We start from the raw sequence: 23650 nt of genomic DNA, 5'->3' as shown, positions 1-23650 counted from the left end.
GTTGGACGCTTAACCGACTGAGACACCCAGGCACCCCAAGAAGCACTAATTAAATAAACACACAAACAAATATAAAATTACAGCTGTGGCTAGTGCTACCAAGGAGAGGTACATGGTGCTGTGGGAGCCTAAAGTCAGCAATTTGGCCTGGATGAGGGAAGCAGAGGGAACAGAAATGTGTACATAGTCACGTAGAGTAGCTAGTTAAATTCTTGGATATGTTCTTACAACAGCTCACATCTCCCTTTCCTCCCCCAAATAAGTATTTTACTTCATTGGGTCTTAGGCAGAGAGCTACATTGACAGTTTGGAAAGTGTGGCACTTTTCTCACCATGCAAGTCTCCTCAGTTTCACCTCATTCTCCAATGGCCCCAAGGGGAAAAGAAGGAAGCAGAAGAGAGGGAGAGAGCTCAGTATATCAGAGACTATGGAAAGAGTGCATCCTCTCACAGGTACCAGCCCCTGCAGATACCAACCTCAAGACGACTTGTGAGCATCCTGATGGGTGCTGGGACACCCATCTGCCATCTATTCTGGCAGCAATGCAGGGAAATTGGGGAAGAGATCATCTGGAAGGCATCTCTCACATACTCTTGCTGAATGGGTAGTTTGTGATGGCTGCTTGCTCCTGTGTCTCTGGTCTCTCAGGAAAAAGATGAAAGACAGCGAAGGCAAGGTCGGAGTGGAAGAATTTACAGAAGTAAACCACAGAGATCAGTCATGTCAGAAATATTACTGTGGTTGGAACAAAATTAAGAAGTGAAATCACTGTAAGTGACTTTAATGAGTCCAAACATAGCATTTCCTTCTCCTTGGTGCTATTTGACTGTCAATGTCTGGCCCACAAGGCAAAAGCAAACCAAACAGGCAGATTTGGATGGGTTCTTGTTTACTGTGTCTATGACTTCACTGCACCCAATTTGCAGTTAAAATACCAAAAATAAAAACACCCAACAGCCCACATGCCAGATATTTTCCATGAGTATGATGGTCTTCAGTGGTTGTTGAGGCCTGTGTTGGTGGTAACATTTTTTACAAGACCTTTGAAGAAACTACACACTACAGTTCTCCACACACAATTATTTATGTTTCCATATAAAGCTGCATGCCTTTGTTAATGATACAGATACCATGGAAGTTGCTGAATGTGGGCAGAGTGATGTTGCCACCATCAAAGTGTGAGGAGTCCTGAAATAAGAGGGTTTATATGCAGAACATATAAATCAACCAATGTAATGAGCAATGCTCAGACAGAGCAAAGTGGAAAGTAAGAGCTTGGGAGTGGTGAAAGGGATTTGTCTAGGTAGCAAGAGCCAAGTATAGGTTACACTGAGTCATGTACAACAGTTCAAATAGACGAAATACAGAAAGCAAGTGCAACTCACAGGAAGCATTAAGGAGCACCGCAGAACCTGTATTGGTTCAATGAAAGAGTAAAGTTGGGCAGAACAAAGTTTCCGTAGATACTAGAGACAGAGAAATCCCAGACTGTGGAGTTAGAGCATTGCCACTGCTGGGCCAAGAGCCACTGACAAGCCTTCTTCCCCAGGTGTCAGGAACCCGGCTAGACCTCCAGTGAGCTATGTAGTGGCCTGATGCCAAAGGGACTAAGCCATACCAAGACGGCAAGAACTTGTCCAGACAAACAGGATAGTGGCTACAGGACTGAGAAGTCAATGGGGACAGAAAGGTTTACATGTTTAAGATAAAGCAAGTGGGTTAAACAAAGATGAACTGAGTGATAGGGTAAATCATGTAAATTGAATGCAATAGGAGGTCTGCGTTACAGAAGGAAGGGACCTTTGGATTTCAACTGTCATGCCACAGTAGATCCCCTTTCCAAAGGCAGAGGGCTATCAAATCAAGCATTCTTTACATCTCAACTCATAATGAAGAGGCCCTTTTATGGACAGCTCAAGATGAAAGATAGCAGAGCCTCCTACTCATCCTAGGGAATAAGATTACAGGCTTGCAGCTGCTTTGAAAGGGAACAGATGATGTGTGAAAGTGAGTTCTTCTCAAACCATTCTAGCCATACCACGTGACCATGCCCAGAGTTGCTGATCCTGGGGGCTACGTGGAAAAGCAGAGCTGGTCTCATTGGTGTCTCTCTCTCTTTTTTTTTTTTAAACTTAACGTGTACACTTTTTAAAAATATTTTTATTTATTTCTAGGAGAGAGAGAGAGACAACGTGAGCAGGGGAGGGTCAGAGAGAGAGGGAGATACAGACTCTGAAATAGGCTCCAGGCTCTGAGCTGGCAGCACAGAGCCCGACGCGGGGCTCAAACCCACGAACCGCGAGATCATGACCTAAGCGAAAGTCGGACGCTTAACCGACTAAGCCACCCAGGCGCCCCTCATTGGTGTCTCTTAATCCAGTAAGTCACCACATTAGCCTCACTCTCTTGGTCCAGAGATTTTATGCATGCAGTCTCTCACTTCTTCACGTAAGAAATGGAGCCAACAATCCTAGATTAAACAAGTTATCCATCATCTCTCATCAGAAGTCTCTCATTCTTCTTGTTTGCCCTGCTCTGAACTGACAGATGCTACAGAACACATTCATCCAAATTCTTTAGCTGGCATAATTCTCATTCCCTGTGAATGGAAAGGGAGTAAATTTGCATAACAAATATTCACCCTTTGTCCAAAGGACTACAGAGGAGGTGTGTGGCAGGACCAGGTTGATGGGGCGGGGTAGCCAGGAACCTATTTGGGGACAAAAGACATTGGTACCCAGGGTTTGGTTTTGAAAGCAAACACCTATTTTGATCTTAAGGTGATGGATGGAAAAGGGGGTTGAGTAATTCAGGATGAGAGACATGAGGGCCTGGGAAGCAGAGATCTAGCTCCTTCCCCCTCCCAACCTTGTTTTCATCGCAACAACCACACAAATGCCTCTTACATTAAACTACAGCTGAGAACAGAAGATTGACAGAATTTTCACTTTTCATCTGGATGATTCAACATCATGTAGACACAGCTACTGTGGACCTCCTAAGGAGGGAAAGGGTGGGAAGCAACCTATCTCAAAAGACTGATTTAAAAAAAAAAAAGTTTAGAAGCCACTAGGTGTTTGGTACTTATTTTCAAGACTATAAATCCCACAGCAGGTGCGCCTAGGCAATCAGGATAGGCAAGAACTCTGACAAATTCAGTGGTGATACTTAGGGCCACAGAAACCCTGGGGGGGCTATAAATAGTCATTAGGAGTGAGATGTTCCTGAACACCAAGAGGAAAATCCACCAATGGAGCAGAAATGTAAATCAGGAACTACAATGATGAAATTGTGTTTTCATAGAAAGTATAAAGGAAGAAGAAAAAAGAGTAAGCAAGAATTAGATTTCCTTCCAAAGCTTAGAATATGAGCCATTTTAGAAAGCGTCAAAAGAGGGAAGAGGGACAGAGGGAGGAAGCAAGTAAGCAAGCAGCCACCACCCCCCCACCCCCCCGCCAACCTATTTCACTCAGGGATCCATCCGAAACTGGCAGTTCAGTCCCAATATTCTGGCTTTGTCCACGGTCAATGAACTTACAGAGACTGTCACAGCAAAAGGTCTCCTATCCACTTTAGGTTGCCAATGTTTGGGTTTCTTTTGCAAAAGAACAAAACTAACTGATTAACACTGTTTACTTCTCACTTATTCTCTGAGGAAGTTGGGAGGATCAATGCCCATTTGTTAAATCGTTCTTGAAGTATATGAAGGCCCTTGTGGCAAAGGCACCATGCAGATGTTAAGTAGTTATAATCGAGACACCTGAGCATCTCAGTTGGTAAAGCGTCCGGCTCTTGACTGCAGCTCAGGTCATGATCTCACAGTTTGTAAGTTCAAGCCCCCACATCAGGCTCTGCACTGACAGTGTGGAGCCTACTTGAGAAGCTCTCTCTCCTGGTCTCTCTGTCCCTCCCCTGCTTGCTCTCTCTCCCTCTCTCTCTAAAATAAATAAATAAATAAATAAATAAACTTAAAAAAATAAAGTAGTTATAATCATTTTCAAAATTCCCTTCTTACCTGTTTCCACCTCTACCCCCCAAAAAATACATTTAGCTATCAAGGTGCTTTAATTTATTGGATTACATCTCACCAGCTTCAGGGAACAATAAAAATGTATTTCATTATCTTATATTTAACAATGTAGTTTTCAGGGAATTTCTGGTTATAGCTGTACTTTTGATCATCTTTTCCATGAATGATATTTCTATTATTGAAGTAGGTCACCTTGAAATGTAAGTTTGCGTGACATTTAAAGAACTCTAAGAAAGTCACATTTCTTGAGGTTCTCACGCCCTCTTTTTTAAAGCAAATTTCACATATGGATTTATAGAGCAATTATTGTTACAAATATCCAGCAATACAGAATCAGAGTGGTGAAGAGTTGGTAATGATATTGTTATACCACTTAATATGTTCTTGGCTGACCCACACAGACCCTATTTCAGAAAATGCTTCCATAGACCCAGAATATAATTGATTTATTTCCTCGGTCAGGGAAGGATGGTCATTTATTAGCAATTGAAAAATGAAGTTCGGCATCAAATAATGTTTTATTAAGCCCTCCAAGTGTGAGCAGACTAAAAGAAAGAACGCTGGGAGTTCTAAAAATAAATAGAGGGGATAAAGAGTAGTGAAGAAGAGAGTCAGCTTTGAAGGTGAATTGCCTGGGTTCGAATTCTGATTCTACCACTTATTAGCTGTATAATTTGGGGCATTAACTTTTGTGCCTCAATTATTTCTTCTGTAAAATGGTAATATTGAGAGTATCTGCCTCCAATGTTACCATGAGCATTAATGAAAGTAATGAAAGCTATATAAAGCTCTTGATGCATGGTACATACTATATAAATGCCTAATTGTAGGAATAGTTAACTATATACATATAACTATATAGTTATATAACAATATATATATATAACTATAACCATATATTACATATATAACTATATATGTAAACTATATATATACAATATAACTATATAAAACTATATATAACTACATATGTAAACTATATATATACAATATAACTATATATAGTTTTATATAGTTTTATATAGTTATATATATAGTTATATATATATAGTTTTATATAGTTATATTGTTATATATAGTTATATATATTGATAAGGTTATTGCCACCACTGCCTGTCCCATAGAGTAATGTAGGTGATGACCAGTTTCCCTCAATCCTCTTCAATGTCTCTCACATCTGTGCCTTCTTCTCCAGCTTGTTGCCAGCTCTTACTGCAGATTCCCTTCACCATTCTCTTGATGCCTTCACTCCTACCATAGTCTCCTGACCCAGGTCTTGGTATCTTCAGAATCTACCTCATCCTGCACACAAACCCCAGTTCTACTTTCTTATAATCATGCCTTCCTACACTTAAAAATCGTTGATGTCTCCAAACCCCCCACAGGATAAAGTTGATGGGGTTTAGCCTGGCCCTCAAGGTCCTTCACATCCTAGGCACAACTTACCCTGACAACGCCATTTCCCACTATTCACCAGTGGTAGTACACTGTCAAGTCCCACTAATCTATCCAGAGCAATGGCATGCTGCCATGTTCCTAAATATGAAGCCAGTACATAGATTCTTAGAAAACTTCCTAAAGTTTTTGCCATCACAGTCAAAGGAAAACCAGACAAAAAATAAAAGAATCTTCCCTATGTCAACACCTCTCCTCTCTCCCTACTAATACCCTAAAAGAGAAAGCAAAATTGCACATTACTACTGTGAACAACTTTGAGAACACAAAGAACTGGTTAGATTCATCCACATTTGATGTGCCATCCAGACTCTTCTGAATCAGGAACTTGGAATTGATCAAGTGTGGGGAGGTCAGGATGGGTCAACCTCTTGATGGGGCCCTGCATAAGAGTCTATAGGATAAGGACCAGGGAGGCTGACAGCCTTTGGGCTGCAGGACCAGCACTAGTGAGGGAAGGAGTGAGAAGAATGGTGAAGGTGATTCATGGTTCTGGTTACTTTTGCTGTGTAACAAATTACTCCAAATCTTAGTGACTGAAAATAAACATTTTATTTTGCTTGTGATACTATGGGTCAGAAAATTAGTAAAGGCTCAGTTGAGCAGGTCTTCCTACTGCTATAAGTATAGATATGGGGGTCACAGACATAAAGCTTATGGTTGAGATCATGGTGTAGTGTTGGATTTTTCAGAGAGAATGTGCAGAGAAAAGAAGAGAGCCAAGGACAGCCCTCTGGGAACACTAGACTTTTCAGAGTCTGCCAAGGAATGTTTTTCTTAATCACTAGCTTATATACATTCCTTTTGTATAAAAGACTTCTTTGAAAAGAATGTCCATGGCCACTGAGAAAATAGATGACCAAAAATTTCACTTTCCTTCTTTGTTCTCCCTTGGCGTCCCTCTTGTGGTTGCCATCGGATATTACCTGGGGTTGTTATCATCACAAGGCCAACTGGACTGGTTATTGATACACAATTTTGAAGTGAATTGGATAAAAAAAAGTCATCAGCATTTTGTATCCATACTATCAGTAAGCATAAACTAGGTTTTGCTGCAATAACAAATAACCTCACAATCTCAGTGGCCTAAACAACAAAAGTTTATTTCTTCCTCCTATCATATGTTTATGGCAGACTGCTGTGGGCTCAATTCCACATTATCATGATTTCCGTTTATGATCCAGCTGGTGGAGCAGTCCCTACCTGGAAAATCACTAGTCACCATGGCAGAGGGAAAAGAGAACAAGGCAAAGCACTTAGTGACTCTTTAAGCTTCTACATGGAGGTGACATATATTACTTCCATTCACACTTTGTTGGCTAAAAATGTGCCTCGACCATGCTTGAGCTCAAGGCCAGGGAGGAACAATCTTACAACATGTCCCAAATAAGAGACAGAATGAAATACAGGCACTCCCCACACAAACATAATGGGCACTCACCACAAAAAAGTTTGATTTTAGTTTGAAGATCAAAGGAGTGATGAATCACTGGGTTCCACTCCAGAATCCACTGTATGTTAACTAACTTGAATTTAAATAAGCGAATTAATTTTTTTTAATAAAAGAGCAGGAGAGACTTCCTGGGGTAACCAGGAAAGGTAGCATTTGTGTTATACGTAAAGGGTGGGTAGGATTTAAATAAATGAAGATGGAGCAACGAGGGAAGAGAGAAAAAAGCACTAAGCAATAATATAGGAGAGAGTTTCACTTAACCAGAATACAAGGTATTAGTTCATTCTAAAAATTTTATACTGGAGAAAAAGATGAATTTGCTTACACCAAACATGTAAGATCAACAAGCTTGAGAGTAAAATGATGTGCTAAGTATAGAATGGAAAATAGGGTTGCATGATAGACCATGAAACTAGGTTCACTGAATAAATGAAAGAATAATCCCTGAGGATGAGACTTAAGAAATAACTTTGTTTAAATCACAAGACAGGAAATATCCTGTAGGAATTAGATGATAATAAAGGATGCCTGTTAAGGGCAGGCACAAGGTACTTTATTCACAAGTAAAAAGGGTGCATATTCACAAGTAAATTTTCAGTCTCTGTCAATGAAGAAAAGAACAGACTATATGGGTTTTGAGTTGAGGTGCCATTGTGCTGTTAAAACCCGTTTGATTCTTTGGGTAGGAAAAATTAGTAACATTAAAAATATCTTCTTTTGTCATGATTGTCACATAGTAGGAAACTGGCAGTTTCATTGCTATGCTGAAAATCAATTTGGATTTAAAGCTATAGATGGTTAACTCTCAAATTCCAGTTAATATTCTCATTTCTGTAAGCCCCTGGAAGGTAGGGCTTGCATCCAACTTAAATCGATGTCCTCATTGTAAGCGTAGCGAAGATGTTCAGTAAAATGTGTTGAGTTAAATTGTCTATAGGAAGGAATAGAATATTATAGAGAATTACTTCATTTGGGTTGTTCATGCTTTTGTTTCAAGGCAAATATTTTGCTTAGGTAGGATTTTTGCCCACATTAAAGCTTTCATGAGCAGAAATGTGTGGTTTGAATACTGATGTGGTGAATTACAATTTTCTTTAAAATTTTATTCTACACTAGCCTCCCTTCTCTCTCTGTGTTTTTGCGATACCTGTCAACTTTCTACCCTGGTGAGCTGAAAGGAACAACTTAGTAAGAAACACCAACTGCCTTCTAAAAGCATCCGGCCAGGAGCCCTCCTGAAACCATGAGCCTCAGCATACTCCCTGAGCTCTACCTTCCAATATAAAAAAGGAGGAAAGTATAAAGGAGGAAAACTCTTTAGGTGTTGACTACTAATGTAGCCCCTCCAAGCATTTCCCAGATTAGAATCTTTTGCATCATATACCTTAGTTCCTTCCAGAAGTTCTGGGTTGTCAAACATTAGTATGTCTCAGATCAACAGAAAGGGGAGAAGCCCTCAGCTTCTGTCTACTGGGTGGCCAGGGTGGGATCAAGTTTACTTTTCTCAACATGCATATGGTAGCTTTTGGTGATCTAGCGAATTGTATTTATGTCCCTGACGTTTGACAAGATCCCTTCCTGAGGAGGTTAAATTATGTATAAAGGCTGTCAGGTGAGTAGGCTATTTTTCTTGGTGAGTTATAGATTTAATACAGTGTATAAAGGGAAAATATTTATTGCCCTTTCTCAGAAAGAGGCACTTAGAAAGCACCTCCATCTTTTGAGGGACTGGGCATGGGTGCCTACAATCAAGCAGGGAATGAATGAGAGGTGGTGAATACCCATGTTCTGGCGAGGCCCTGCTGAATAGGAGGCATATATCTGCACACTACCATGACCAAGTAGCTAGGTGTTGGGTAAAAGGGCATTAGTGCAGACTGATACACTCCACACGATCTAGCTAAGTATGAGCTGTACCATAGCTGGGACAGATCAGGGTTCAGTGAAGGATTCTTACCAAATAGATCATGTTAAGAAAACAAAAATCATTGAACCACTAGACATTAAGTTATTTTTGTTTACTAGAAAAATCTCTAGATTATTCTATTTCATTGATGTATCACAATGGTAAAATGGGGTTCCCTGGGCCTCAATTTTGGCTGTGGCACTAATGCAACAGGCCCCAGCATGAGTACATAAAAGATCTGGGCTGCAAAGAAGGGGGAAGAGAACCCTGTGAAGAGGTTTATTTGGAGCAAGCTATTATCTGCGACCTGCTCATAGCCTGAGGATCTTCAGTGGAGGTATGACTCCTTCATCTCATTACCAGTGAGGTCATTCTCTTCAATGGAGTCACTGAGAGCCATGCCCAACACACCTGAGAACACTGATGGCAGAGGGAGCAGCTCCCTCGGCCTGTCTTTACCCTCAGTGTAAGTGTTTCCCCGGCACCAGAAGGAGGCCACAAGGGAGCAAGATTATCCTGGGTGCTAGACTCCAACAGGAAGAAACAGGAGATGATCCACCGCTGTCCAGGAGCCCAGGAAGAGACACGTGCATTAAGAAAACCTACATTACATTAAGAGAACTGTAACGAGAGGCCTGCAGTGATGCAACCCTCTGAAGAAACAGGAAGCCACCCCCAAAAGAAGAACACTATTCCCTTACTTCACCCTCTCCCAGTTTTGACCCCAGTGGAAATGAAAACCAGCTAGCAAGTGGGAAATGAAAAAACTCAACTACCTATCTTAGCATAGGGATGGTGGTTCAGGGCAGAACTCTACCTTTAAGTTTATTTACTTATTTTTTGAGAGGGGAGGGGGTAAGGAAGGGGAGAGAGAGAGAGAGACCCAAGCAAACTCTGCACTGTCAGGGCAGAGACCAATTCGAGGCTCGAACTCACGAAATCATGAGATCATGACCTGAGCCAAAACCAAGTCAGACGCTTAACTGATTGAGCTGCCCAGGCACCCCAGAAGCCTACTTTCTAAAGTGGATGAAAACAATAGTTTAACATTTGGGGAGAAAATCTAATTTCTGAATTGAGACTACTTTTAGCTTAAAATGATCATATACAATCTTTTACCTAAGACTAATCATAAAAGTCACAGGATCTTCTATCCAGGGGCAGAGAAGGATTCTCCTCACTGCCTAAATTTTAAAGGAGCAGGAGAAGCAAACATATCCTGGGAGCCATGTACTCAACAGCACAGCACTTACATTTATGATCACCTTCTGAGCCCTGACTGTGACATCACTACGTCTTGTTATATATGTATAAAAACTGCCACCAAGGGCACCTGGGTGGCTCATTTGGTTGAGCTTTGGACTCCTGATTTTGGCTTAGGTCATGATCTCACGGTTCGTGAGTTTGAGCCCCATGTCAGGCTCAGCACTGATGGCAGTTCAGAGCCTGCTTAGGATTCTCTCTCACTCTCTCTCTCTGCCCCTCCCCAACTCACCATCTGTCTCTCTCTCTCTCTCTCTTTCTCTCAAAATAAATAAATAAGCTTTAAAAACCCTGCCACCATCTTTCTTGTGTGTGAAAATACACAACTTTCTAAGAGAGAAGATTCAATCTGCCCATCTCAATCCCTTTAAATGTTTGTAAGTAATAAGAGAAGGAATCCTTTCCAGAGGTCTTATTTCCCCATCGGTGACTCCAAGTGTTACCAACTCTTTCTCCCCTGTTACTGGCCACTGAGGCTTAGGATTTTAAACTAAGCTATCTTAGAATAAAAAATACAGTATTCTGATCCATCCATAAAATTTGCTAAGCTACTCTATTCTACTGTAGCTATTAGCTACCATCTCTTTAGATGTCAGGCTACTGAAATTTCCTAGACAACCAAATTTCCTAGATTCTCATTCTTCTGTGATCAGGAACCTTTAGAAAGTAAGTGGCAGGGGTGTGAATGTGGGCTATTATTCGGGCAGAGTTGAAGATGAGAGGGGGATGATGGCCCTGATTGCAACATTACCTGAAGTGGGCTGCACCATGCTAAAGGGCAATGGGATCTTTGACTATCAAAGTGAGCATTCAAAATGACTTTTTTATTAACAACAAAAAAAATGATTAAATATAATTCTTTATCTTCAAAGTGGCCCTTTTGAAAAATTGTGATATTTCTACAAAAGATGACAATCTGCCAACACAGAATAACTTGTGAATGCAAATATTGCTCACTTCATTGTTCCTGGTTTTCTTCAGAAGCTACATAATCTTACTTTCTAAAAAATGTAGGCTGCAAAGTTAATAGAATTCAAAAGGACTACCTTTCAATCTGAAAAGTTATAAAGATGTGAGTTCTCTGAGTCTTTAAGGAAATCCAATTATAGGTCTTTTTTTATTATTATTATTATTCAAGCAAAGACCAAAAGAGGAGTTTTTCTTTCCTGGTGTCATTTGCTCAGCAGGAACTCACCGTGACATTGGAGCTGATTTCCCTGTATTTCTCATTAAGAAGTTACTACCAGATACCCAAACTCAGATGGAAACAACGTTTAAGCCATCCCAGGTTGCTCTGCACACATCCCTTATGTACTTTTCACACTTGTTTATCTGTGGCTTTCAGGGAGGGGACTAGGGTGAAGCGAGTGAAGAGCCTAAGACGCAAAATTTACGGAGGAACTCAATCTCAGGGTCATGCAAGAGTAGGGTGAGAACAAGCGCATCCTTAAATTTTACACCCTAGACCTCTCACTCCTTCACCCTGGTCCTGGCCCTTAGGTACCTTTCATTTCTAAGTAATCCTTAAGCATTAAATAAGAAAATGAAAATAAATTTTTAAGTCTACTTAAATGTGTACTGTGTTAATTTGGAGACTTAAAAAGAACACTGATTTAATATTTAATCTTCATACAAAGAGGGAGCTGAGTGAAGTAGGCATTGACTGATAAAGCCTTTCTGTGAATTACACACACACACACACACACACACACACACAGCCATCCCAGAGAGAGAGCAGGATTCTTTGAGGTATTCAAAACACAAAGGTATCTGAAAACATTCCTCTGTGCTAGGAGAGAGGTTCTTATTAGTTTTGTCCAAACTATCTAGTGTATTTAATATATTGACCTGACCATAATAATCCTGATTGTAATTGACCTTTTCTCCTTCATCTTGTCATCCTATTAATTAAACTGTTTCACCACACAATATTTTTTTATAGTGATCCATTTTCCCCTGCCCAGGTTTTGGTTATGATCTGTTTCTATCAATTTTTACAATGGTTGCTATGTCTATAAATTTATGAGAGTACAGAGTTCTGCCTTTAAGGCTACATGAGACTATTTATCTAACTCTTGGATTTGCTTCAACTCAATGCATAAAGAGTGTACTGACCACAAGCAGCTGCGAAGACCAGTGAGCCCCAATGAAAAGGGGAAAGAGCAGGTCTTATGAAATGTTCCTTTGACCAGTGGAGATATCTATTGCACATGCTATTTGATCCATTGCGGGTTTTTTTAATGTTACCAATAACAGAAAATGTAACATGACTATTGACAGTTGAAGACTGTAGGGCTCATGGAGTAAGTATAAAAATGACTGACATTTTCTGCTATTTGTCCCAAGAGTCTTAACCGTCTTTCCCCTTGCCCCCAATTCATACCGACCATGTTTGTCCCCTTCCATCAAGTATAATTAAAGAAAAGTCATAAACTTGTGTCTCTCTGAAATCAAATTAGCAATTATCAAGAAGCCACTCTTTGATACCTCTGAATGGCTAACGCAAACTGTCCCACTCTGACTTGGACAAGAAGAAAGCCGGAGCACTCCAGTTGTGTACAAGAATTTAACATCACACACAAAAAAAGGATTGCTGATCGATCTTTCCTCATGGCTTCAGGTCATAGGACATACCTGGATTTCCAACAGGCCCCATCACCCATAAATCAGAATATGTGTATTTCTCTCCAATGAACTAATTTAACATCCTATACAAGATCAAGAAATTTGGTGCCTATATCTATCAGATAATTGCTAAAACAAACAAACCCCAGAAGCTCAATAGCAGTTGATTTCTTTTTCTCTTAATAACACCATGTAGAGTTTCTGGTAGATGGACAGGTTTCTTCATGCAGTGCAGCAGCGATCCGGGTTTCATCCATCCTACATTTCTGCCATTCTCTAGCACTGTGTGGGCTTTTGCATCCAATCACAAGGGCAGAAAGAGACTGTGGAGAAGGCACACTCTGTGCTTAATATTCTGGGCCAAGAAGTGATGTACATCACTTCCACTAGTATTTCACCAGCACGAATAGTCAGGTGATCCCACCAAGAGGGTAGGGACTGGGCAAAGACGTCCATGACTGAGCAACCACTTTCCAGTAACAACTCCATGACTGGGGACCATACATGTTGGTAAACATCTCTCTTTTCCAAAGTGTTCAACCATAGAAATTTTCAGGAGCCATGGCATGCGCTGATCATATTTTTCATTTTGAAGTGAATTTTTTCAATACCAAAACTATGCTGTGACTGTGAGTTACTGAAGGAAGCTTCCTAAAACTCCTCACTCTTTGAGGCTTTGGGGATCCTCTTTAATAAAACAAAGAAACTGTGTACTAAGTGCTACTCAATATCCCAAAGAGTTAATGCGCTTCTCAAATATCTCACTCACAGAGAAAATAAAATGTGCATTAAAGCATCAATTTGATAGTGACTTTTTTTTTTTGTTTGTGGTCTATAACTCTTGCTTATATTATGTTATAGTCTCATTTTTATCTTTAAAAATGCTTGTATTTGAACATTGTTTATAGAAGCTTCCATTCTTGAGAAGAAAAGCATACCAGGTTTCAATTAATAAGCCAGTCAGTTCCCTCTACTGCCTGTCTGCTCCTTATTGGATCCATAGGTCCATGATGTGTCAAGGATAGCAAGAACCTTGGACTCAATCCAGCCCCTAACTCCTCATTTTACAGATGAGCAAACATGCAGCTAACATTATTGATTCTCCCTCTTCATATGAGTTTTCTCTTTGCCTTCCAACCCTCCATCATTTCTTTTTACCATTGCAGATGCCAGGCCATTACCTGAACTAGCTTCCCTGTGACTCATATACCCTTGTCTGTGTTTACTCATGAAGTTAAAGGGCTTTTGTTATCCAAACAATTCCCTAAGTACTATGGCAGGCAACATGTGTCCCATCTCAATGTTATTCATAAAAAAGATCTACTGATATTTCTATTTAACTCTTGGCATTGTTCTTCTTTGATGGATACTAGTCAGTCAATCTAAAATAAGGCTTACTCATTCCCTGTCTTCAGAGACAAAAACTTTGAGAGAAATACTCTATACAACACCCTTCCCTTCTTTGATTAAGTCTTGACACCGAGAGGAATTGTACTTTGTTTAATCATAAAAGAGTCATTTTTCCTCATCAATCTGCTCCCCAAGTTCTCACTGACCTTCCTGTACAATAGTCACAGAACCAAATTGCTCTTCAAAGTTACAGATGGCAAGCATATCTCAGTAAAGCTGGAAAAGAGACAAACAAATGAGCAAATGAATGAATGAATGCTAAAGAGACTCACACTAGGGAAGTTCAGCCAGGATATTTCCTAGTTGTATATTTTGCAGGGCTGGACATAGAGAGTCACACCTCTACACTCTAGGATTCTTATCTGCTTGTACCAGACTATATTTCACTAAATGCCTATTTGGTCTACAAATACATTTTTTTTTCATTGTGGTACCCACTTATTCATAGAAATGTAGCACATCATTGTCAGAATATTAGATGCCACCATCTCTAGAAACCCTTCCTGAGCTCCCTCATTTCTATGTGCACACACACTCACCAAGTAGGTAAGCTCCTTTCCTTTGCATTTCCCTAGCAGCTCTTATTTATATCTGTTTAATACCGATCACAGTGTAGTGTTCTGATCTATTTTGTCCTCTTTTAGATTTGAAAAGTAGAAACTAAACCATAGCCCTTAGTGAAATATGGAAATTCTCAGTAAATATTAGTTAAATGAATACATAGGAAACACCTAACATGATTTCAGTTGACCTGGTCATGCAAATCAACACAGGCTCCTACATCTCAGACCCAAAAAGAATAAAATAGACAACAGGAAGATTTCTTTTTAATTGAAAGAAACAATAAACTTGTAATCAGATCAGTGGAGCCAATGGTGAATTTTCTAAGGCTGTTGATGACCACTGGGCTCAAAGGTATAAATATAAGATGGTATTCATTTATTTACCAAATATTGGCTGCAATGCCTACTGCTTCCTGGGGACTGCAAATAGGAGGAAGGAGGGGACAAGTTTGCTGATAGATAAGAAACCATGGGTAAATTTTAAGTTCTTTGTTAACTGGCCATTTAAAGATCCCCTTTTCCTGGTTTTCTCGTTGTGTTGCCAAAGTAACAAAACTGCTGAGGATCTCCTCACACTCTTTATACCAGCCTGTTATTAACAGGCTTCTTTATACCAGCCCAAGCCTTACTATGTACAAGTCTCTGTACTAAGCACTTTATCATCACATTCAATTCTAGGAACAACCCATTTTGAAGATGAGGCTGGAGACTGGGGTGAAGTCATTTTTTTCCCCATGGCCATACCAATGCAGAACTGAGCTCCCACCCAGGCAGTTAACCACACCACTATACCCCTACATGTGGTTTCCAAACAGCCCTCCTTCGCCTTCCTTTTATAGAAGACATTCACTCTCCACAGCATGTCTTTGACAAAGCCTGGTTCAGGGTCAAGATTTGGTCCTCACATCTTCCCAGTGGCACCTCCCTGACGGCTCTGTTCAGTCTCCCACAGCTTTACCTTCGAATAACCCAACATGCTATGCACTGTGCCAATCTCCTGCTCTACGTCTGAAAAGGGACACAAATAATTTAAGGAGAACAGGACAGTTCTGTGGAGCATGCCACAGTGAGGGTGACGGGTTGGGCACACTGGGCCCACAGAAAGCCCATGAGATCACAGTGCCCTTCGAGGCCTTTGGGGCATGGCAATAAGACCCATAATTCTGAAGGAACTAAACTCCCCCAGTGATGAGATGGATGCTTCACTTGACCCGCCGTCTTCCCTTTGACCGCAGACCATTGACTCTGACAGGCTTCAGAAGAAACTTTCTCCAGCCTGCCTCATCAAAGGGAAGCCTGCTACTGTGCAGAGAGGCTTTGAGGTTTGAAGAGGAGAAAGAATATAAAGTGAGGAACTGAGGGGTCTCAAAGGACATCTCTCCCAACAAAAAGCAAAAGAACGTGAGTATAAAAGACCCATGATTTCTCTAACAGTACGTAAAAAATACAGGTTGCTAGTTTGTCATATCGTAAACGTTTTCCCCACTGACTCTGAAGCCATCGCGAGCTGAACCAAATCTGAATTAAAAGAGGCTTCAAAGAAAGCTTAACTGTTGGTCACAAGGGGTAAATTTCCCTGTACTGCAAAAGAGAAGGCTCCCCGGAGGGTGCTAAGTGGTAGGGTCCCTTCAGTAGCTTAATACAGTAGAAAATCATAACTCTTCACAGACCAGAGCTGGATGCCACGGCCACCTTCACCAACTTGCTCAAAGTCGCAGTAAAACAAGAATGCAAACCCACAGCTGTCATCTCTGATGACGGATTTACTGACTTCGGATGGCCGCTTCTGTTTTTAATGCTTTCCTCCCTCACCAGGATGCGGATGACAGAGACACACGCTGCTGAGGGTCAGAAAACTTCCCACAACTGCTGCACTTCGGAATAAAGAGTCACCTTCTCAGAGAAGGGGACACCTTTGAACAAGTGCACATTTGCAGACAAAGCAAGAGGAGGATGTCCAGGCTCCCCCTCGGGGGGTTACTCATCCCCCCAGCTGCCTGTCTGTTCTGGACACCTGGCAGGAGGGTAAGTTACATCCCCAGAAGGGAAGAGGAAATCCAGTGTCCACACTGTCCCCATCCACTGGGACTTCTGCCTCCCCATCAGGGAAATTGGATGTATGTATTTAATAAACATTTCAATAGTGCCATGTGCCAGGCACTATTCTAAATGCCTTACAACTATTGATTCCCTTACTCATGGCAACAATCCCATTATCCCAACAAGGAAATGGCAACCTAATTTGGTAACTTGCCCCAAATCACATGAACGGAAAGCAGATGGTACCCAACCCGGGCTCCGGCTCCAGAGCCCAAGCTCTTTGCCACCTTGCCCTGCTACTTCACCGTTAACTCTCATTTCCCTGTGCAAACAAAATTCGTGTCCCTGCTACGTAAGATCTTCCTCTAGGCTTGATATTCCCAGCAGGGTTCATAAGTTATCAGTGCTTCAAGGAGCAATTTTATAATCTAGCCTGAGCTGACTGGGGAAAGGGAGAAAGGACAGGAGCCAAGGGACCACTGTGATTCTACTCCCCTGGGTAGTTAACTGGGCAGCTTTGTTTCCCTTTGCTATTTTTTCCAGTTGCTATCAGAAAACCAGGGAGCTTCCGATTCATCTGCTGCTCAGGGTGGTATCCGCTATACTCGCCATTTGCAGGCTCCCCCCGGCTCTTTCACGTCCCCCACTGGTTGTTACTTGGTTCCTCTGCTTCTGGAACGTCTCTGGACACTGTTTCATTATGTAGAGTCAGGCAGAAGACAGACGGATGTGTGTGAAGGCGCGATGGAGCTGGCACCGGGGCTGCGGTGTCTGTGGTAGTTTATTACCGCTGCCAGCAGAAGAGAATCTGATCCTGGCAGATGCAGCCTGCTGTGAATCAATATTTTACAGGTAGTATACTTTGAAGAGATGACATCAAGACAGAATCAAAAGAGAGGAGGGGGAGAGAGAGAGAGAAAAGGCACAAGTAGGAGCAGAGAATTTATCCTGACATCCTTTGACAGTCCTTCCCACAAGGAGTGAGAAGAACAAGCACCAGCAAGGGGAGCCGACACCGACGTGGGGGGAGACGGACTCCTTGACAAAAGCCATTACTCCCCACTTGCCTTCACCGCACACGCTATCACAAAAGGGGAAATGCAGCTGTGATACCCTTTGGACCAAAGGAAGCCCGTTCTTAAGCGCAGGCTGAGAAACACCCGAAGGCACAACAGGAAACAGACCTCTTCCCTTAGTGCAGTGATGGGGAGACTCAGAAAACACTACGTGGAGAGAGGAACGTGCCCTTCATGTGCCAGTCTTTCTCAGTGTGTTCCAGATGTCCGTGGGGATCTCTGGAAAGCCTTGATCGGGGTGATAAAAATATGGGGTGGGTGACAGGAGCTTGCCAGGGCTTTAAGGATCCTGGGGTCTAGGCCAGAGAGAGCGCTCCCCCTCCGGCACCCCTGCAGGCAGAGGCGCTGACGGGCACCCAGACAGCATTAGGAGGGTCGCAGTTCTGCTGAGGATTCAGAAGCGCCGTATTTACCTGTGGCCTAGAATAGTGGGACGGTGCTTCTCATTGGGTAAGAATCCATAAAATGGCAATTGGGCTCCTTTTCTGGACAAGATAGTAGGAGTGTGAGAGAGACTCAGAAACTAATAACCCCCAGCCTCAGCCCTCAAGGGGGACTTAAGACACATACATATTCTGTTCTACTACAGAGTCAGCTGATGAGTGCGCAAGAAATAGATTGATGACGTGCTTTAAGATTTCAGAAAAGACCGAGGTTTCTGATAGCCTAGACCTGTAGCCTTTTAAGATATGAAGACAGCCTTGGCTTCAAGGATGAGGAATGCTGACTTTAGACCTGACAGTGGGACCAGGGAGAGGTCCAGACAGTTGTCGCAGAACTGGAAGGGTGAGCGGGATCTGGCGAGACGGCTGGGTTTCGACAGGGCAAGGTCGCATCCCTGGCAGAGGAAATTATTTAGTCCAGGATTCTGTTCCCAAGAACACAGGGCATGCAGGAGAGAGATTATATGAAATGGCTTCTTTGAGAAATAAGTTTTGGAATTCCCAATTTACATGGAGATAAAATTAACACAGGGTTTAAAATGTTAGAAGAAGTTTTAGGGGGATAAAAAGAAGTAACTAATAGTTAAAATCTATGGCAGTTAGAGTGAACTTTTCCCCCCATTCCTCAAAATTTTATTGTGAAAACTTTCAAAGACCCCCTAAAAGTTCAAGAAATTTTATAGTGAAAACACATATCTCCACCACTTAGATTCTTCCATTAACATTTTTAGAGTGATTTTAAAAGACAGATTCGATCATTTCGCATCCCTGCTTAAAATCCTTCCATGGTTTTCCACTGCCCTTGGGATTAAGGCCCACACTCTCAAGACAGCTGTCACATGCTCTTCTGTGGCATTAGTTGAGCTTGTCCTTGCCCTCTGTGGATTCAGCCATGTGTTTTTATTCTAGGCCCTTAAGTGAATCACAGTTTTTCTGGTGTCAGGGCCTTCGTATGTATGTATCGTTTCCTCCTAGCTAATTCCTAAAAATCTTTAGCGCTCAGCTTCATGAGAATCCTGAGGAGGTGACCAGGTACTCCCAGTGACATTTGCTCCCTCCATGACCTCTTGTGCCATCAGGGCTGACCTTCAGGATCTATCACAGTGCCTTCCATGCAGAGAGCCCAGTGACACGGGGTAGAAGATGAAGGAGCCTGGTCACAGAGGGTCTTGAATTCCCAGGGAAGGAGACCAGACATCAGCAGTAGGCAATGAGTAGACATGGGGAACTTGGGAGAGGGAAGACAGGCTTGAAGTTGTTCCTCGATATTACTTGGCAGTGACATGAGGTGGTCTGGAGCATGAAGAGGCTGGTAATACAAAAACACATTAGGAGAACATTGCAAGAGCTTGGCTAGAGGTAATGAGTTCACTCCAGCTGGTTGCTAAGGATATGGATAGAAAGAGAAACTAGAAGAGAGTCTGTGGAAGTAGACTCTCTAGGACTCCACAAGAGATGAGACATCAAAGGAGAAGGGAAGCAAAGGTGGCCCCAGGTTCAGAACCCACATGATTGGAAGGATGGTGATACTGCTCACAGAATGGGGTCAGGGGAAGGAGCTAAGGGTGAGAGGAAGGGACAGAGAGATGAAGGAAATGGGGTCCCTCTCAGATACTTGGACTAACTTTCAAGTGCTGTGGAAACATCCATGTGGATTCGGACCTTCCTGGAATCCCACTAGCCAAGCCTGGGAGTCACATCCTGCCGCCATCCCCCTCCTAACAGTCTCTCAGCTTGGTCCTCTCCTCCCTCTCCACCACTTGACTGCTGGTTTTATGCAGGCCCTATCACCTCTCATCTATATTCCATGTATGCTGGTGGTCAATTTTTGTGTCAACCTGACTGGACCACAGGGTGGCCAGATATCTGGCCAAACATGATTCTGGGTGTGTCTGTGAGGGTGTTTTTGGATGAGATTAACATTTGAATCAGTAGACTGAGTAAAGCAGACTGCTCTCTCCAATGTGGGTGGGCCTTGTCCAATCAGTTGAAGGCCTGAATAGAACAAAATGTTTGACTTGTCCAAGAATAAATGGGAACTCCCCCTGCCTAACTGCTGTGAGCACGGATATTAGTCTTTTTTGGCCTTTTCAGGCCAGAAGGTCAAACTGAACTTTGGCTCTTCTCAGGTCTCAACCTTGCAGGTTTTTGGATTGGCACTTAAACCATTGGCTCTTCTAATTCCTGGGCCTTCACACTCAGACTGGAACTACACACTGACTCTCCTGAATAGCCACCTGCCAACTGCTTAGCTTGGGATTTCTCAGCCTTCACAATCACATGAGCCAATTTTTTATAATTTCTCTCATAGATAGATAGGCAGGCAGATAGACAGATAGACAGAGATATAGCTCTACATAAATATATATCCCATTGGTTCTTTTTTCTGGAGAATTCCTGACTAACTCATGCACTCTTCCTCTCCCTGGTGACCCATCCCCCAGCTTTCTGCTCTTACTATACTATGCTCCATGGACAAATCACTCTTCCTAAATTAGCTCACTTCCATCCATGCTATTCCTTGATGGACTTTGATTTAAAAGGTAGGAGGATGCTGAAGAAATCAATTAAGAGCACCAATAATCGTAGAGAAAGTTATAAGAAAAAAAGAGGTGATTAGTAGTTAAGTATCATGAAGCATGAGTTCTTATTCAAGAACTAGAAGCCAGAGTTCCACAATGAGCCATTCTAGTGAGGGATGCATTTCTACAGATTGCAGGGTTAATATGGCCAAGAAGTGTAGAGCAAGGAGGGTGAAGGTCTAGAGCAGAGCCTCTCAAGCCGTCTCTGGGGAAGATTCAGTGGGTCCCCTACTCCAACCCCCAATCAATTGCAGCCTAATATTCTGAAAAGGACAATAAAAAGCAATTACTTTAAAAATGATTATATGCTTGGACATCATGGCAATGTCAGATTGCTTTCAACATTTTTAAACACCTCTTTTCTGTTTCTAAATTTAGCTCATTGTGGACATGTACCAACAGCTCACAGAGTGGCATCTGTCCAATAACCACATTTTGAGTAGCAATAGTCTACATCTGTACTGTCCTATCTGATACAGTAGCTATTAGCCACATGTGGCTATCAAGCATGTGAAATGGGACCCAGATTCCAAAGGCTTATTAGGGAAAAAAAAAAAGTAAAATATCTCCTTAATACTTTTGATATTGATTACATGCTGAGATAATATTTTTTATATATTGGGTTAAATATAATAAATTATTAGAATTAATTTCACCTGTTTTTTTATGTGGCTACCAGAGAATTTTACGTTACTTATATGGTTTACATTTTTTGGACACTGCTCGAGATGGCAAAACACATCTACGATCGAGTTTCCTTAAATGTGCATCCGTGGGAAATACACTGGGTAATCTATTTTCCACAGAATCAAACCACAACCCGTCTCTTTTTTACCTATGAGTTAAATGGTTGTATCTTAGTTGTTCCTTAAAAATATTTTCTTCCAGGCTGGGCTGCACTGAACTGAGCACAGACAGAGGCTTGAGGAGATAGCAGTCCCATTACAGGAGAAGGCTCGTCTTTTGCAGGCATGAAAAATAACAACGGGAAAGGGTAGGAAAGAACCGTGGGCAGAGGGGAGAGGAGGAGATGGGTCATTGGAGGATTAGGTGAGCTTCCCTGTAAATGTCAACATGTCAGCATGTTGACATGGCTTACTAAAACCCTAGTGGGGGATTGTGGTATAAGATACTTTGTTAGTCTAATCATGGAACTAAATATTCTCTTCACAGCAGCCCTCAGGTAGCTCTTCTATGAAAGAAGAAAAGGGGCCCCTGGAAAAAGTGAACCATGAGATCCTGTTTAGGAATAATTTGCACCTTCCAGGACACCATCCCAGTGGAAAGACTCTCTTCTTGATAGAGTCACTGGGACTCCATATCTGAAGAACACTTTAACTTGACTGATAGATTTTGCCTTAACTATAGGTTGAGGAGGGAGGACAGGATACAATGTTAAATTTAGCCAATGGTAGTTTTGTGCGCTTTAAGCAAAGAAGCAAACAAACATTTGGCCAAGACTCTTTTTAAAGATTTTCTAATAAATTAAAGAATAATAAAAAGTTATTCTTGCTAATTAAGGCTGTTCAGGCTTATATATTTTTCTTTCCTGTAATGCCAAGAGCATACAGGGTGAATTGGGCTCACCTATTCATGCCTTTCCCTTTCCATTTCCTATGAACACATGCAGCAGGTCCTCACTATGGGAAACTATTTGCAGTTTTGAGAATAACTCCTTTTCCACCTTCATCATGACTAGCAGGTGGTCTGACTAGGGACCATCAGGCAACTGATCTCCATGCCACCACATCTACCTCTCCCCTTTCAGAGTTACTTTCCTCAGGCAGGGAGGTAAACATGGAGTGAGAGAAGCAAACAGCTTTAAGAGCTCTCTGACTGTTTCCTCACCACCTAAGGACAGTACTGAGGTCATAAGCTTTGGCTTACCCATGTAATTCTTAAACTTGGCATACGCCAGCAAGAAGTCCATTGGCAAGGTCATCTTATAATGTGCTCTTTAGACCACAGAATGGATGGACTTGACGTACTTGATTGTAACAGAAAGGGCAAGAGAGATTGAATGTCTCTCATGTTATATGGGAAAAACTAGAAAATATGATATCAGTTTGTGATACCCAAATACTGAAAACTTAGGGTGACCATCCACCTCAGTCTATGTCTGTTTTCATAGTAGAATTGTGCACAGAGCCCCCTTTCATTCTCAAAAGTGCCCCTATCTGGAAAATAAAGTATGCAGCCACCCTACGTAACCTGCAGAAAAGATGAGCAAAGCAACTGGGCCTGCGACCCATTCAGTCCCATTGCCTCACTTCCATCCATCATACTCATAAAAGCTGTGTATGCTAACCGAATGCTGCATCACCATAATTATGATTTCCATCGGGAAGTGACCATTGATTAGGAAATGGAGTTCTTTTTATTGGAGTAGTGTAGGGCTAGCCAGAGGTTAATGGGGACAAAAACAGGCTGGCCTAGAATCCTTGATAGATTAATACTAATTTGCATGGTGAAGGTTAAGTGCTGTGTGGGCTGCCAAAGGAAATGCAAGGATCTCGGAATAATTGTGGATAAACAGGAAGGTCAGAACAGGCACCGGGGCAACCTGTGTTCCCCTGCAGCTCATGTCCTCGGGGGTGAAATGGTCACCTCTCTGGGGACAGAGCTCCTCCGTTCTTGACAGCTCACCTCACATTGATAGCCTAGGAGGATTAACAGGAAATTGTGAAACACTTGTTTTTATAGTACAATCATCCTTGCCATGGCCTGTGACCAGGGCAGGAGTCTAAATATCGAACACAAGACATAGATAAGTCAACTGGATCCTCACTGGCAATAGCCAGCA

The sequence above is a fragment of the Hyaena hyaena genome, unplaced genomic scaffold, assembly GCF_003009895.1.
Source record: "Hyaena hyaena isolate Hyena2069 unplaced genomic scaffold, ASM300989v1 scaffold_408, whole genome shotgun sequence".
In the NCBI taxonomy this organism is placed as follows: Eukaryota; Metazoa; Chordata; class Mammalia; order Carnivora; family Hyaenidae; genus Hyaena; species Hyaena hyaena.
The sequence above is the reverse complement of the archived record's forward strand: the minus strand, read 5'-3'. Positions refer to the sequence as shown.